We start from the raw sequence: 16,365 nt of genomic DNA on the forward strand, positions 1-16,365 counted from the left end.
TTTCAGTGACTAGCAGCCAGGCACATTTTAGCTCGTTTTACTTGTAAGTGGGGTTGGAAACGCTTTTCAGGCTCAGTACTGCGCTCAAAACATGCAGCCCTGAGGTCTCTCATGATAGCAGGTGGTTAAATAGAAATTCGCTGCTCAGCTGACCCGGCCGGAGCAAACGTATGGCAAAAATGTACGCAGAATGAGCTTTTCAGTGAATAGCATCCAGGCACATTCTAGCTAGTTTTACTTGTAAGTGGGGTTGGAAACGCTTTTCAGGCTCAGTACTGGGCTCAAAACATGCAGCCCTGAGGTCTCTCATGATAGCAGGTGGTTAAATAGAAATTCGCTGCTCAGCTGACCCGGCAGGAGCAAACGTATGCCAAAAATGTACGCAGAATGAGCTTTTCAGTGAGAGCAGCCAGGCACATTTTAGCTAGTTTTACTTGTAAGTGGGGTTGGAAATGCTTTTCAGGCTCAGTACTGGGCTCAAAAGATGCAGCTCTGAGGTCTCTCCTGATAGGAGGTAGTTAAGTAGAACTTTGCTGCTCAGCTGACCCGGCAGGAGCAAACGTATGCCAAAAATGTACGCAGAATGAGCTTTTCAGTGAAGAGCAGCCAGGCACATTCTAGCAAGTTTTACTTGTAAGTGGGGTTGGAAACGCTTTTCAGGCTCAGTACTGCGCTCAAAAGATGCAGCCCTGAGGTCTCTCATGATGATAGCAGGTGGTTAAGTAGAAATTTGCCACTTGGCTGACCCAGCAGGAGCAAACGTATACCAAAAATGTACACAGAATGAGCTTTTCAGTGAATAGCAGCCAGGCACATTTTAGCTAGTTTTACTTGTAAGTGGGGTTGGAAACGCTTTTCAGGATCAGTACTGGGCTCAAAACATGCAGCCCTGAGGTCTCTCATGATAGCAGGTGGTTAAATAGAAATTCGCCGCTCAGCTGACCCGGCAGGAGCAAACGTATGCCAAAAATGTATGCAGAATGAGCTTTTCAGTGAAGAGCTGCCAGGCACATTTTAGCTAGTTTTACTTGTAAGTGGGGTTGGAAATGCTTTTTGGGCTCAGTACTGGGCTCAAACATGCAGCCCTGAGGTCTCTCATGATAGCAGGTGGTTAAATAGAAATTCGCTGCTCAGCTGACCCGGCAGGACCAAATATATGCCAAAAATGTACGCAGAATGAGCTTTTCAGTGAATAGCAGCCAGGCACATTTTAGCTAGTTTTACTTGTAAGTGGGGTTGGAAACACTTTTCAGGCTCAGTACTGCACTCAAAACATGCAGCCCTAAGGTCTCTCATGATAGCAGGTGGTTAAGTAGAAATTTGCCACTTGGCTGACCCAGCAGGAGCAAACGTATGCCAAAAATGTACACAGAATGAGCTTTTCAGTGAATAGCAGCCAGGCACATTTTAGCTAGTTTTACTTGTAAGTGGGGTTGGAAACGCTTTTCAGGATCAGTACTGGGCTCAAAACATGCAGCTCTGAGGTCTCTCCTGATAGGAGGTAGTGAAGTAGAACTTCGCTGCTCAGCTGACCCGGCAGGAGCAAATGTATGCCAAAAATGTACGCAGAATGAGCTTTTCAGTGACTAGCAGCCAGGCACATTTTAGCTCGTTTTACTTGTAAGTGGGGCTGCAAACGCTTTTCAGGCTCAGTACTGCGCTCAAAACATGCAGCCTGAGGTCTCTCATGATAGCAGGTGGTTAAATAGAAATTCGCTGCTCAGCTGACCCGGCCGGAGCAAACGTATGCCAAAAATGTACGCAGAATGAGCTTTTCAGTGAATAGCAGCCAGGCACATTCTAGCTAGTTTTACTTGTAAGTGGGGTTGGAAACGCTTTTCAGGCTCAGTACTGGGCTCAAAACATGCAGCCCTGAGGTCTCTCATGATAGCAGGTGGTTAAATAGAAATTCGCTGCTCAGCTGACCCGGTAGGAGCAAACGTATGTCAAAAATGTAAGCAGAATGAGCTTTTCAGTGAATAGCAGCCAGTCACATTTTAGCTAGTTTTACTTGTAAGTGGGGTTGGAAATACTTTTCAGGCTCAGTACTGGGCTCAAAAGATGCAGCTCTGAGGTCTCTTCTGATAGGAGGTAGTCAAGTAGAACTTCGCTGCTCAGCTGATCCGGCAGGAGCAAATGTATGCCAAAAATGTACGCAGAATGATCTTTTCAGTGAATAGCAGCCAGGCACATTTTAGCTAGTTTTACTTGTAAGTGGGGTTGGAAATACTTTTCAGGAACAGTACTGCGCTCAAAAGATGCAGCCCTGAGGTCTCTCATGATAGCAGGTGGTTAAAAGAAATTTGCCATTTGGCTGACCCAGCAGGAGCAAATGTATGCCAAAAATGTACACAGAATGAGCTTTTCAGTGAATAGCAGCCAGGCGCATTTTAGCTAGTTTTACTTGTAAGTGGGGTTGGAAACGCTTTTCAGGATCAGTACTGGGCTCAAAACATGCAGCCCTGCGGTCTCTCGTGATAGCAGGTGGTTAAATAGAAATTCGCTGCTCAGCTGACCCGGCAGGAGCAAATGTATGCCAAAAATGTATGCAGAATGAGCTTTTCAGTGAAGAGCAGCCAGGCACATTATAGCTAGTTTTACTTGTAAGAGGGGTTGGAAACACTTTCAGGTTCAGTACTGGGCTCAAAACATGCAGCCCTGAGGTCTCTCATGATAGCAGGTGGTTAAGTAGAAATTCGCTGCTCAGCTGACCCGGCAGGAGCAAACGTATGCCAAAAATGTACACAGAATGAGCTTTTCAGTGAATAGCAGCCAGGCACATTTTAGCTAGTTTTACTTGTAAGTAGGGTTGGAAACGCTTTTCACGATCAGTACTGGGCTCAAAACATGCAGCCCTGAGGTCTCTCATGATAGCAGGTGGTTAAATAGAAATTCGCTGCTCAGCTGACCCGGCAGGAGCAAACGTATGCCAAAAATGTACGCAGAATGAGCTTTTCAGTGAAGAGCAGCCAGGCACATTTTAGCTAGTTTTACTTGTAAGAGGGGTTGGAAACACTTTTCAGGTTCAGTACTGGGCTCAAAACATGCAGCCCTGATGTCTCTCATGATAGCAGGTGGTTAAATAGAAATTCGCTGCTCAGCTGACCCGGCAGGAGCAAACGTATGCCAAAAATGTAAGCAGAATGAGCTTTTCAGTGAATAGCAGCCAGGCACATTTTAGCTAGTTTTACTTGTAAGTGGGGTTGGAAATGCTTTTCAGGCTCAGTACTGGGCTCAAAAGATGCAGCTCTGAGGTCTCTCCTGATAGGAGGTAGTTAAGTAGAACTTCGCTGCTCAGCTGACCCGACAGGAGCAAATGTATGCCAAAAATGTACGCAGAATGAGCTTTTCACTAAAGAGCAGCCAGGCACATTCTTGCAAGTTTTATTTGTAAGTGGGGTTGGAAACGCTTTTCAGGCTCAGTACTGCGCTCAAAAGATGCAGCCCTGAGGTCTCTCATGATAGCAGGTGGTTAAGTATAAGTTTGCCACTTGGCTGACCCAGCAGGAGAAAACGTATGCCAAAAATGTACACAGAATGAGCTTTTCAGTGAATAGCAGCCAGGCACATTTTAGCTAGTTTTACTTGTAAGTGGGGTTGGAAACGCTTTTAAGGATCAGTACTGGGCTCAAAACATGCAGCCCTGAGGTCTCTCATGATAGCAGGTGGTTAAATAGAAATTCCCTGCTCAGCTGACCCGGCAGGAGCAAATGTATGCCAAAAATGTACACAGAATGAGCTTTTCAGTGAATAGCAGCCAGGCACATTTTAGCTAGTTTTACTTGTAAGTGGGGTTGGAAACGCTTTTCAGGATCAGTACTGGGCTCAAAACATGTAGCCCTGAGGTCTCTCATGATAGCAGGTGGTTAAATAGAAATTCGCTGCTCAGCTGACCCGGCAGGAGCAAACGTATGCCAAAAATGTACGCAGAATGAGCTTTTCAGTGAAGAGCAGCCAGGCACATTTTAGCTAGTTTTACTTGTAAGTGGGATTGGAAACGCTTTTCAGGCTCAGTACTGGGCTCAAAACATGCAGCCCTGAGGTCTCTCATGATAGCAGGTGGTTAAATAGAAATTCACTGCTCAGCTGACCCGGTAAGAGCAAACGTATGCCAAAAATGTAAGCAGAATGAGCTTTTCAGTGAATAGCAGCCAGGCACATTTTAGCTAGTTTTACTTGTAAGTGGGGTTGGAAATGCTTTTCAGGCTCAGTACTGGGTTTAAAAGATTCAGCTCTGAGGTCTCTCCTGATAGGAGGTAGTTAAGTAGAACTTCGCTGCACAGCTGACCCGGCAGGAGCAAATGTATGCCAAAAATGTACGCAGAATGAGCTTTTCAGTGAAGAGCAGCCAGGCACATTTTAGCTAGTTTTACTTGTAAGTGGGGTTGGAAACAGTTTTCAGGATCAGTACTGGGCTCAAAACATGCAGCCCTGAGGTCTCTCATGATAGCAGGTGGTTAAATAGAAATTCGCTGCACAGCTGACCCGGCAGGAGCAAATGTATGCCAAAAATGTACGCAGAATGAGCTTTTCAGTGAAGAGCAGCCAGGCACATTCTAGCAAGTTTTACTTGTAAGTGGGGTTGGAAACGCTTTTCAGGCTCAGTACTGCGCTCAAAAGATGCAGCAACTGTAAAAGCACACTATCCCACCATTAGGCACATTCCATTCTAGTCGTAAACAACCTAAGAGAAGGGACAGAAACAGGTGCAGGAAAACAAAGACAGACAACAGATTGAAAAGAGTGTGGGGGCAATATCGGAAGAGTGATCACAGGATCAAAGGATTTGAGCCTAACGTATGCAAGGCTGAAACAATAGACCGGCACAGCAAGATGAGCCTCGAGCGGTGCCATCTGCTTTTACCGTGTCACTTCCCTAGTCATAAAGACACACTCAAAGGAATATGCATCTTCCGCTAGAGCTTGGGAATCCCAGGGTCATCAAGCGGACATTGTCCGTTCGCCGGCTACGTGAGGGCAAGAAACAAAATGGATGCCATATCTAAAATGGAACCCGAAGGTTCAGATGAAAAACCCGTAAATAAGACAAACCCTTCCAAGTAGTGTAGCGAAAACACGTACATCTACTAATTTCATCATTTACGGTTTGTAGATACCAAACTCATCCATATCCGAACAAGCCCAAAACGTCGTTCCGATTCTCACCAGGCTGGAGGAAGAGAAGTAGAATAAGAGACTTCTATTGTTAGTTCCTGGCTCAAGGTCCTTACAGGGTGAACCCGTGACAGAGTGACACTTTCTTGTGATCAAAATCAAGCAATTTAGACAAGGGAAACATAAATATCAGAAATTATACCCACTGGAGCAACGAGAAACTCAAAGAAGATTTAAAAACTGCAGCAAAGCATCAGGAATGGAAGAGCACTTAGATGGGAATGTGCAAGGCACTTCTAAGGACGTCATGACACTGACCCCTGGCATCTCCAGCCCTTCCTGAGTTCAAAGGTGCTCCCTCTGTCCTATTATGCCTCCCACCATCCTAAGGGGACACCCAGGCTGCAGACTCACATATAGAACGCAAGGGTCTGTGTGAATGTGCTCTGTTTCTTAAATACCACTACTAATTAGGACCTCTAGCCCTTCTTTAATTCTATGGCGCTCTCTCTGCCCTACGTGCCTCTTACACTCCTAAGGAGACAACCAGGCTGCAGACACAGAGAGCACGTGAGATCAGCTGCCTATACACTTAAAATTAAGAGTCAGTCAACACAGCACGTGGACATCGCCACACACAGGCACAGGCATTGATTGGGCAAGAAGTAAGCACTATAGCACCTGAGGCACACATGTCGCTGACAGCCGGCAGCAGTATTAAAAAAAGTACCCCTCAAATCACATAGCTGCCAAGGTTTCAGATTGCCTAAGTGTGACATTTTCATATTTCATTGTAATTATGAGTGACATTTCAATGACTATGAGTGACACTTTCGCGCAAGCAAAATCAAGCAATGAAAACTAGGGAAGCATATATAAATATCAGAAATTACACAAATTTGAGCAATGAGAAACTCTAAGAACATCTTAAACCTGCTGCAATTGACCTATGGCTTTGCTGTTACTCACTATTGGTGACTGCTCTAATTTCTACTGTAATGTTCTTTGTCTATCATATATGGCCCAACACCATTGTGTAGTACCAATCATTTATATGCATTATATCATCTATTTAATTCCTAAAGCACTCTAACATTTTTCGGTCCCTCTCTCACCAACAGTTCATTTGCGTAATAGTTATGCTCATACCAATGTAGGGTGTCAGGGCACTTCACATCTGGCACACATTACACCAACACGAAGACTCTTTGACAGCAGCTGAAGTGTTTAATATAGGTGGTTCATCCATCAAGCAAGCAATAGTGTGGGGAGAAACTGAAGTGCTTACTTTGCTGTGGTCACAACCATTCTGTCTTTCAATTCGAAATTCTGCTGGCCTGAGCCCCCAGTTGCTAATTATATATTTGAGCTCGGATTTCTTGTTGTACACCAGACAGAGTGCTTGTGAACACTGCAATGCTTTGCAGTGTTCACAAGCATTCTGTCTGGTGTACTACAAGAAATACGAGCACAAATATATCATTAGTAACTGGGGGCTCAGGCCAGCAGGATTTTCGAAATTGAAAAAATCCTGCAGTAAGTGTCTCCTGTGACCTTCCTTCGTACTAACACACGCCGGCACTGACTGCAGGCTGCAGCTGTGCCTGACCATGCGCTGCCATTCATTCTGTAAATCTCACAGGCTGGTGGCACTTACTTTGGCAGGTGTAGTTGCAATGTCCGGAACACTGTGGCGCTCAATTGCTTGACAATATGCGACGCCGTCTCTCTGTAAGGCAGTGGCTGCAGGCTCACTTAGGCCTCAAGCCACTGCGCCCACAGTAATTTGGGTTTGCCGGCTGCCTCAATTATAGTCATCCTCCAGGCTCAGCGGGGCCAGCGAGTTGCGAGGCTGGGCTGTCCAGTCACGGTGACACACAGACTCTGTCCTGGCGGCAGCTGCAACCTGGGTGGGTCACTCACTCTTCTCGGGCTCCCTCAGGTCTCTGGCATTATTGAATTGAGGAGGCTGATAGCTCACGGCGGCACCATTGAGAGCTGTGCTTGCGGCAGGCAGCGCGACGCGGCAAGCGCAATATTTGAAAAAAATGCGGAGCCGCGTAAAACACTAGGCAGCTGGCACTTTCGTTTTCAAACTTCCCGGACCGGCTATCGCAGCAGGATGTGACGTCCACCACGCGCCGGCCTCAGGACATAACATGATTGGCAGGCTGCTCCCTGCAGTTCCACTTCCTCCGGACGTGACGCAGCACTGACTCTACCCACACATCCGGATCCTGGCCCCCATGGTGTGCCACAGTGATGATTGACAGCAGTATTGATTGCTGAGAGGGTAGCCCTTCTCCCCCCCCGTGGGAGTGTGTGACGATTCTGAAAGCTGCGCTCGCCGTGCTGGCACCACAGCCACTATTTGCTGCATTGTTTCCAGAAAACAGCAGGCAGCTGGGAGTGGATACATTGTAGCGGCTAGCGCTCTCAGCCACTCCACAGAGCTGAGAGCAGAGATCGGTTTAACTATTTAGGAGCTCAGCAAGCAAGCAGCATGTCTCTCGGAGCACCAGAGAGTCCTTGCACAGGTGACGCTGGTGGTGCACTCTGGCAGGTGGCAAAATGCGTGCCAATGCATTTCAGTGCGGTGATGCGGATCACTGCACTGAAATGCATGAGCGTCACGGCTGATGCGTGATACTTGGCAGGATTGCAGGTGCGGCGGGTCGGTCTTGGCACAGTCACGCCCCACAGCGGACCTCAAGAATACAGCAAGTCTCACCTGCACCTGACCAAAAAAAATACCAACAAAAGGAGCAATTTTCTTTTTTCCTCTCAGCCCTATCCATGTGCACACACATTTCGGGGCAGCAGCACGTTACTCGCCTCACTCAGCCTCAGACTGGTACAACTCAGCTTCCGCTTCCGTTCCAACCAATGTTAGGAATGGCTGTGGCATGGTTGCCTGGATCCTACCAAGAGTAGGCCAAATGTGGCCCATTGTTCTACTCCGAAGCAGGGGCTGGGCACTTGATATAGCCAGACCTCCCAAATTGAACAGCCTACATCCAGATCAGAAGTAGTGTGCAAAGGCTCTGGGCAATTATGTTAAAATACCAAAACAACGTTATTAAATCAGTCCAATATTTTCTATTGCTTATTCATCTGCAAATAGGTAAATCTCTCCCTAAAATGTCAATCAAGTATTATATCAAGAAAAAAAGAGTATATAGAATAATGCAAACTTTGTTAAAACAAGCCTCGGTGCCTTACATATCACGAACAAAAAAAAACACAGTGCAAGAAGTTGGATACCGTTTATATTGTACGTTTCAAAAAGCACTGAAAATGCAATCGGTCGTGCATTTGTTGGTGTTATAGCTATTTGCATTATAAATGGCAATACCTTTTACCTATGTGTTATGGAATGAGGAGTAAAGCAGAGTGGCATTGAATGGAGAGGAGTCAAGCAGAGTAGTGTGCAGAGTGGTGAGTGGAGTAATGCGGAGTGCAGTAAAGCAGAGTGGCGTTGAGTGGAGTGGTGTGGTGTGGAGAAAAGTGCAGTGGAGTGAAGCTGAGTGGAATAAACCAGAGTGGCGTGGAGTGGAGTAAAACAAAGTGGAGTAAAGCAAAACAGAGCGGAGTAAAGCAGAGCGATGTTGATTGAAGTGGAGTAAAGCAGAGTGGCGTGGAGTGGTCAAGCAGAGCGGCGTGGAGTGGACAAGCAGAGCGGCGTTGAGTGAGGCAGAATGGCGTTGAGTGGAGTACAGCAGAGCGGAGTAAAACAGAGTGGCATGGAGTGGTGTGGAGTAAAGCAGTATGAAGTGGAGTAAAGCGCAGTGGAGTAAAGCAGAGTGGAGCAGAGTGGAGTGGAATAAAGCACATTGCCGTTGAGTGGAGTAAAGAAGAGTGGCGTAGAGTGGAGTGGAGTAAAACAGAATATAATTGAGCAGAGTGAGTGGAGTAAAGCATAGTGGTGTTGAGTGGAGTGGAATAAAGCAGAGTGGCATGGAGTAAAGCAGAGCGTTGTTGAGTGGAGTAAAGCAGAGTGGCTTTGAGTGGAGTAAAGCAGAGTGGAGTTCTGTGGAGTAAAGCAGACTGGAGTGGAGTAAAGCAGAGTGGTGTTAAATGGAGTAAAGCAGAGTGGCATTGAGTGGAGTACCACACCACAACACTACCCTAAATCCTAAAAGACAACCCCCAGAATGACCCTCCCCCAACCCCCAGTCCAGTCCCCACACTCAAACACTACCCTGCATGACTCCCGGGCACTATTCTAAAACCCAAATCACTACCCTAATCTACACAAACACCATAACACTACCCTAAACCCTGAAACACTACCCCCAGCAAGACCCTCCCCCAACCCCCAGTCCGGTCCCTACACTCAATCACTGCCCTGCTCGACCCCCGAGCACTGCACTAAACCCTAAAACACTGCCCTACACTACACAAAGACCACAACACTACTCTAAACCCTAAAACACTACCCCCAGCATGACCCTCCCCCAACCCCCAGTCTGTTCCCTACACTAAAACACTACCCTGCACGATCCCCCAGCACTAATCTAAACACTAAAACACTACCCTACACTACACAAACACCACAATAGTATAATAAATAAGGCATAAAACTAGTATAATAAATAAGGCACCATTAATCTACCATTCAGCATGCAGCTTGAATAGAATGTTAATAGTAGTCTGGATAAAGTCAGTAGTATTCAAATTTTTGTATTCACTAAATGTTCTACATTGTAAATGAAGACTATGCGATTACAAATAAGTATGTGCTTAGTATTCTGTTAGTATTCAAGAATTACCACTCAAATATCAGTAGTCTTCATGCACTAGCCTTCCCAAAAAGAATACTACTGAATACTAAAATTGGCATAAATTAGTCTTCGAATGCTATAAAAAGACAGGTTAACCACTAAATGTAGTTTTCCACTTCGGTAAGGGTTACTGTAGTCGGGGGGTACCCAACACAGGTGCCGAACACAATACATCACGTAATAAGTAAAAACTTTTCTGACACTCTTCAGACCACGGAATGGGTTTCGGTGTATCTTTGCAAGTTAATGCCACCAAAGATTTGGCCAACAAGGAGAAATTCGGTATCCATTGTCTGCAATATGATGTAATGCCCAAGAAAGCACGCACTTCTCTCTGTGTCCTTGGGACACTCAATTTTGCAATAGCCTGGATTCTCTCTGGGGTCAGCTTCCTTCCCTCCTTCGATAAGATGTGACCTAAGTAGGTCACTTCTTGTCGACAATATTGCAGTTTTGAAAGAGAGACTTTGTGGCGCAGATCACATAAATGACGCAACAATGACAAAGTGGCTTGTTTGCAAATCTCCTCAGTATCTGCGGCGACCAGCAAATCATCGACGTACTGAATAAGGGTTGCGACATCAGGTAGAACAATTGTGTCAAGCTGTGATTTCAGAGCTTGACTGAATATTGATGGACTTTCACAGTAGCCCTGAGGAGCGCGTTTGAAGCGGAAACTTCGGCCTCCTAAATTGAAGCCAAAAATATCCCTGCTCTCCTCGGCAATAGGGATGCTGAAGAAAGCATTCTTCAAGTCAATCACCGTAAACCAAGTGGCTGAAGCTGGAATCATATTCAATAATGTTGTTATATCAGGAACAACTGGAAACTGTGTCACAACAATCTTATTCACCTCTCTAAGATCAATCACGAACCTATAGACAGGCGGTTGGGAAGGATCAGTACGCTTTAAGACCGGCAGAAGAGGACTATTACAGATGTTCCCTGTTGTCTCTTTGATGACATCTTTTTCAATAAGATCGTAAATGATTGCTAACAACGCCTTTTCACCTTCGCTAGAGATTTTGTATTGGGGAATACGTGGCATTCTAACATTGGCTTTCAACGTTATAACATATGGCGCTATTTCCAAAAGACCCACATCATTAGAGCCAGTGGTCCAAAGCATATCTGGAAGAGAAGACAATTCTATTGGAAGTTTTTCCCTTGACAAATACATTGGAGAAACCATTTTCTTACCCAGTGTAAGTTGTACTCCCGAAGGAGAACAGTAAAAAGTCGCATATAATCTCTTTAACAGATCCAGTCCCAACAAGTTTTCACCACAACCTGTTGTAAGAATGAGGGGTGCTTCTAATTCACATGGCCCAACAGAAAGGGACATAGGACTAGAGATCGGGTTCCTAACCGGTGTGCCAGAAAAACCTACTGAAACGTTCATTTCGCCAGACAAAGGTGCGCCAGGGAGCTTTGAGTGCATAATAGAACTCTTTGCAGCACCAGTATCCAACAGAAAAGGCTCTTTGTCCATGGCTGTCCTAGCAATCATTACCCTCATTCTCGTTTTCTGCATAGTAGTCATCAGCATAGTACTGTGCTGTCCTGGAAAACGCGTTATTCTGTTGGTCAAAAAAATTCATAGAATTCTGAGGCGGGAAAGAAGGGGCATTCTGGGGGAAATTTCCACGACCCCTAACTCTAGGGGCGTGTTGAGCACCTCTACCTCTTGCACCAGAAACACAATTCAAACGCCGTAACAAAGCCGGACAACTACTCTTGAAATGACCCTCTTCCTTGCAGTACGCACATTGATTTGGACCTATGGTAAACGCTGTTGAGAAGGCTCGTTCCTTTGCGAGTTTCTCGAATACTGCTGGGGTTGCTGATAATCGTGCTGACTAGCAGTACGAGGTGGATAAGCTTGCTGCAGAAGGACTTTAGTTTTCAATTCTTTAGTCTTTTTGTCTGCCTTCTCTAACTCGTCTTTGCGTTTATTCTCGTAGTACTGGGCTGTGGCTAAAATCTGCGCTGACGTGGAAACAGCCCAAGCACTTTCTGAATCCTTCAACTTATTACACAATTCAGGAAGTAAATTATGTACAAATTTGTCAACAAACAATCTTTGGCCACCCTCAGTAGCCACATCCTGACCACTATGATCGACGAAAGTCTCTTCAAACTGCGTGAAAAAGTCAGACACATTCTCATCTTTTTTATGTTTGCACGCAGACAACTTGTCCCAATTCACACGCAATTCGGGCATTAAAGTCTTCATATATGCAATAATTCTACCAGGAAGTTCTGCTACCAAAGGCTCGGGCTTAGAGCCACCAACTTGTCTAGCATCAGCAGCAGCAATATTAACCCATGTGTCACCTAATTCTTGATCATGATCTGTATGACGAATCTTTCCCCATAAAGGCTGTGGAACGACGTTTCCAAACAACATGTCTATATCTGCTAGACTCATGATACAGGAGCTGGCAGTCTGTGACAACTCCTTATAATATCCTGCAGGATTTTTACGGGAATCAGGCAATGTCTGTTTTAGAGCCAACACCTCAGATCTCTTCCAAGGGACATGTACCCATACACGCTGAAAATGCGGTGGAATGGCTGGATTCGCATTTGCTTTACCTTCTCTCCAAACTGGGGGAACCTCTCTCATGGGATACTGTCGCGCCTTTTTCGTATTTGGCATGTCATGCTCAGAAAGTGATCTGGAATTGCTTCCCTTACTCCTATAAGACAACAACGTCTCAATCGCTTGTTCAACATCGGTACCCACAATCATGCCTTCTGCGAACTTGAATCGCACATGAAATAATTCAGAAATGTCGTACTCTGGATCATTTCCCTCCAAATCTTCACACAAGAATATTTACATTTGTTCAAAAACATATCTCTGCGTAGATGCTTCCCACTGACGGAAAACTTCCATGATGGACTGAACGTCATACTTTACAGTATCAGTAACCCATTTACGTGCTAACTCATTCAGTACTTCTCTCTCTTGATAGTCAGGCAGTCGACTCCGCAACTGTCTTCGTTCTGGGTTAGGGGTCGTCTTAGGTGACCCAAAGAAAGGTGAGAAAAGACCAGTAACAGTGTTTGTCACTCTCTGTCGAACAGAAGGAGAAACTGACGGAAAGGCAGATGCGCCAGAAAAGACAGGCTGATGTAAAGTAGAAGTCGAGGCAGTAGCAGAGGGAGCATTAGGATAAGCAGTTGGAGCAGTAGGCGAAGTCGTAGAAAAAGCAGATGAAGTAAGTAGCAAAGGCGGCGACCCTTGAGAGGGCTGCGCCGGAGAAGTAGAAACCAGCTGAAGAGTAACTGGTGATTGTATTAGAACTTGTTGTCCAACAATAGGGGGTTGTACAACCAAAGGTTGCTGTGGTGCTGTAGCACTTTGCGCATATGGAGGTGGTGAGCTCAGTAGATGAGACATTAAAGGATCCTTCTCAATTGTCTCTTTTGATCCTTGTCCTTTATTTGGCAGAACTGGGTAGCATTTATCTACTGCTAACTTCCTACTTCTAAGCGTTTGTTCATTCTCTTGCTCTTCCTCATTATCCCTAAATGCAATGGCAGCTTGTACCATTGACATACCTCGTTTATTTTTCTTTGCTAATTTCATTTCTTTCTGTTTGGCTTCTTTGCGCCATAGGCGAAAGGAGTCAAACATCGCCGGCCAGGCTTTCTTCTTGAAAAGTTTCACCTCTAGATTATCTAAAATCTCTGTGTCAAAGCTACCATATTGGGGCCATTTTAAAACACCATCGTTTCTGGTGTATCAGATCCACACTTCATTGTATTCAATAGGGCCTACGCCATGCATCACATAGAGCTCATATGTTGGTGTTCCAATCGGAGGAACCAGACACGAGGCCTCCAATCGGGAGTCCCTACTACAACCAAGACAAAACAAGTTTCCAAGTCTGCTAAGACCAGGCATCTTCGCTCTCTAGTCTAGCTTCAAACTTCAAAGGATTATCGAATACGATATTCTCGTGAATACACGAGTCCCTCTGCTTTGGAGCTTGCAAGTTCCAAATCAAGGCTATCCCAAAGGATATCAAACTAAGAACCAAACTAAGGACTGGGAGACGCTCCACTTATACTTAACTGAAGTATCGATGATCGATGATGTCACTAGAAGACTCGTCTATCGTTTCGCTCTACCAAGCATCAAAGGGTCCAAAATAGGGCGATAGTCAGGGCAGCAGTCCTTCGTAGCCATCGGGACGCGGGGAACCTCGCAGCAAAGACCTTCGGAACCACGTCGACATACAGGGGTCGCTGAAGTGGCTGGCCGTCCTCTGGAATTTTCACACGAAGGTCCTCACGAACATCTGGCTTGGATCGATACCGCTTGATACCGCACGTGTTGGGCGCCAACTGAGGTACCGGGTTTTTAGGGACCCGGCGGTGCCAGGGGGAACACCCAGAGACCTCTTGAGTCCTTCCTGTTTTGGACCACAGAAACACATAGTCTTCTAGGTGATGTCAAGGATCAAGATTATTGGCTGCAACCAGTAACAGATATCCTAGAAGTACAACAGCATATAGCGCATGTATGTTCTCAGGAGACTGCTCGTCTTTACAGAACCAGTCTTCTCTCTTTATACTGATTTTTGGGCTTCAGGCAAAACATTCCTTGCTTTACAGTTCGGTCATATAAATATTTCTACCACAAAGAAAAAGCAAAGTCATGATGACAATCCCACATTTCAGTTTGTCCAGTTCGTGATAGATTACCCAGCAATGCCCAGAAATTCATCAGATATCGTCGAAACCCCAATAAAATCGGGCACCTCCTCCTCGTAAAACTAGCCATAAAGAAGAAACAGGGACAGGTGTGTGTGAGATTAAGCGTAGCTTGTATGCGATGAACGGTTTATAACATGTTGTGCTTTGATGCTAATCTCGCTCGGCCATTGGGATGTGGACTGCCCGAACAGGTTTGGCTTGAGGCAGTGGAGTCAGCTTGCCCAGGTCACAGAGGAGTCAGCAAAGGTGTACGTGTCTTTTCAGATCAAATTCGGCCTTGGTCAATTGACTATGTAAGGGCAATCACAAGATGGATGCCGCTCACAAAATGGAACCCGAGGGTTCAAGACGAAAACTATGATTTCGGGGTGATTGCGTCACTTGATCATGATGCAAATGCATATGTATAGTATCCCAATCATTACCGGTCTGCCGATACCAAAATCGTCATGATACGATTGTATTTTTGACACGAGTGTAGAGCTTCGGTACCACACCATAGCAGGGTCCAGATTTTTCAGTACCACAGCGGGTCATCAATCGTTTTGCATGAAAAATCGAACGTTCTCGCATGTACATTAATTTACTCTAAATGTTGTTTATATCTCTTCCCGCAGTGAATAAACACGTTTTAAGCCCTCGAAGTGGGCATTTGGGTCATTTTAAGTTACTTTTACCCTTGTGCCAAATCTTGAGTTTTGGCTCCCTAGAGGAATGAAAATGAAAATAAAGATGCTCATTTTGGCTCCAAAAGTGATGATCCACTTCTGAAAGTAAAAAATAGTTGAAAGATGGATATTTTCAAAACTGACCATTTTGGTCATCTCAGAGCAATTTCATCAGGTCGCGGGATCCTCAATAGTTTTGCATGAAAAATCGAATGTTCTCGCATGAACATTAATTTACTCTAAATCTTGTATATATCTCTTCCTGCAGTGAATAAACATGTTTAAGCCCTCGAAGTGGGCATTTGGGTCCTTTTAAGTCACTTTTACCCTCGCGCCAAATCTTGAGTTTTGGCTCCCTAGAATCATGAAAATGACTATAAAGATGCTCATTTTCGCTCCAAAAGTGATGATCCACACCTGAAAGTAAAAATTAGTTTAAAAAATGGAAATTTTCAAAACAGACCATTTTGGTCATCTCAGAGTAATTTCATCAGGTCGCGGGTCATCGATCGTTTTGCATGAAAAATCGAACGTTCTCGCATGTACATTAATTTACTCTAAATGTTGTTTATATCTCTTTCTGCAGTGAATGAGCAAGTTTCAAGCTCTCGAAGTGAGCATTTGGGTCCTTTTACGTCACTTTTAACCATGGGCCAAATCTTGAGTTTTGGCTCCCTAGAAGCATGAAAATGAATATAAAGATGCTCATTTTCGCTCCAAAAGTGATGCTCCACCTCTAAAAGTGAAAATTAGTTGAAAGATGGAAATTTTCAGAACGGACCATTTTGGTCATCTCAGAGCAATTTCATCAGGTCGCGGGTCATCGATCGTTTTGCATGAAAAATCGAACGTTCTCGCATGAACATTAATTTACTCTAAATGTTGTTTATATCTCTTCCCGCAGTGAATAAACTCGTTTTAAGCCCGCTGACCTGCTCAGAAGAGGTCGCTCCCAAGACTCCTTAGCGCTCGAAGCTGCTTCCAAGGCACTGTGACCTCGTAGCGCCCCAATCTGCTGACGAGGCTCAGTGGTATCGTAGCGCATTCAGGATAATTAATTGCACTGC

This window comes from Lissotriton vulgaris, chromosome 9 (genome assembly GCF_964263255.1).
Source record: "Lissotriton vulgaris chromosome 9, aLisVul1.2, whole genome shotgun sequence".
Classification (NCBI taxonomy): domain Eukaryota; kingdom Metazoa; phylum Chordata; class Amphibia; order Caudata; family Salamandridae; genus Lissotriton; species Lissotriton vulgaris.